This window comes from Mandrillus leucophaeus, unplaced genomic scaffold, assembly GCF_000951045.1.
Source record: "Mandrillus leucophaeus isolate KB7577 unplaced genomic scaffold, Mleu.le_1.0 Scaffold82, whole genome shotgun sequence".
Taxonomy (NCBI): domain Eukaryota; kingdom Metazoa; phylum Chordata; class Mammalia; order Primates; family Cercopithecidae; genus Mandrillus; species Mandrillus leucophaeus.
In genome coordinates, this window is record NW_012108919.1 from 2,888,550 (window position 1) to 2,890,566 (window position 2,017).

The 2,017-nt window shown below is 48.0% G+C and overlaps 1 pseudogene; it reads right to left on the bottom strand.

Annotated features, from left to right (window-relative positions):
* Nucleotides 1–1,316: 1,316 nt before the first annotated feature.
* Nucleotides 1,317–2,017, bottom strand: part of LOC105530411 — a 13,501-nt pseudogene continuing 12,800 nt past the window's right edge.

Here is a 2,017-nt window from a genome sequence, read left to right on the forward strand (position 1 = left end):
CTCTTGTCCCCAGGCTGGAGTGCAATGGCACAATCTCATCTCACTGCAACCTCCATTTCCTGGGTTCAAGCGATTCTCCCTGCCCCAGCCTCCCAAGTAGCTGGGACTACAGGTGCCCACCACCACATCCAGTTAATTTTTTGTATTTTTATTAGAGACGGGGCTTTGCCATGTTGGCCAGGCTGGTCTCGAACTCCTGATCTCAGGCGATCTGCCCGCCTTGACCTCCCAAAGTGTTGGGATTACAGGCGTGAGCCACCATGCCTGGCCGAAATTTTTCTTAAGAATAAAACATTTTTCTCCTCTTTTAATACAGAATACCTTTCTTAGGAGTTTTCTAAAAGTACGTTAAGCAAACCAAAACAAGAGGAGGTGGGTAATATACTTGAAGAAACTTAGCCAATTCAATTTTTGCAACCTCAGAAGCATGCTCCATTTATTTCTTGGACCTAAGTGTGGTCCCACCATAAATTGAACCAGATACACTTGCTCTAATGTTATCTCAACTTCGCAGGCAGATTGTAACCCAGGGTTGGTTTAGTTCATCTATTTCCTAGTCCATTAATCCATTGCTCTTGCTGTCTCAGCCGTGCGGGCATTCTTTCAGTTGGAACATACAGAGGCTGCTTTCTCCTCCAAAAGCTCAAAAGCAACAAAGCAAGAATGAGAGAAAAAGCAAGAAAGCAAGAAACTGAGAAAAAGCAAGAAAGCAAAAAAGCAAGAAAGAGAAAAGCAAGCAAACACAGCTTTCATCTCTTCCCTTACAGAAACAGAGCCCCTTGAGAGTGCCCGCAGGATCTACTTAGAAAGGTTATTTTGCAAATGTCCCATTAGCTGGGGCATAATACAGCTCTCCTCCAGCAGAAAAGCTCCACTTTCTGGGAGTCTGTTCCCTCCTCCGCCTAATGGATTCTGTCAGGGGCAGGATGTGGCTTTTGCCATCATGGGCCATAAAATCCAGGAGTAATGGCTGCAGTGATGGGGGCCTCCTGCCGGCCCATCAGCACTGGAGTTTGATGGTGAGGAGGAGAGAAAGGAAAAGTGGGAAAAGTTCTGAATGCTCAATAACTTTTCAGCGGTAAGATGAGGGAGAAAGAGATCTAGAGCCATAATTGCAGAAGCGTCTTGCAAAATGTAATTAAAACTTAGGCAGAAACGAACACTAGAAACAAGTGTCATTCATCAACTTAAACCGCCAACTAAGGTAAACACTGCCACAAACTCAGGAAAAGAAAGGGAGGAGAATGGAACGAGGGGTGATCACTCTAGATATCAAACAAATCAAATTACCCTGAAGGCCCTACCAGACACATGCATTAATCATTGGTTATCCCAGCTGCACACCTGTATGGAGAGGAGAACTTGGCGAGCTCAAATTGACTCTGGCTGGCAAACTGGGAAAGCAGAAGGGACAGGGCGGCAGGCCAAGGGGAACCCAACCCAGAAGTGGCCACGTGGCACCCACGGCTCTGCACCGGCCAGGTGGAAGGAGGACCGTGTAAGATTCACGCGAGGGCGTGCAATCATCCCCAGCTTTCCAGTCTTGCCTCTTGCTTTCTGGAGCCTATGTAGCCGGACAAACCTGCTGAGCTGCAACGTGAAGCAACTTTCCCTGGGAGGTGGAAGGCCTCAGGGTGAATCCAAGCCAATTCCAGGGATGACAGAGTGGGAAAGCAAGTTGAGCTTTCAAATCCTTTATGTGGCTGGTTTTCTTCCCTCCTGAGATTCAGCATTTAGTAGGAGGGAGACGGCATAGGGTGGGGTAGGGACAAAGTGAGCCGCTGACTTTGTTTCCCGGGGCACAGGCTTTGTACACTCACAAGTCCCCAGGGCTGGTCACAAGCTGAAACCTTCTTACTCCGGAGAGAGGAGGCTGGAGGGCAGCTCAGCCATCCAGGCTGGGAGCTATTTGCACTTGATGAGCAATTTCAAGTGGGAACCATCTGAGTGTGTGCCTGTGTGAATGCCAGAGTGCATTTAGAGGGAACAAATGATTTATTATTGGGGCCTCGAAAAA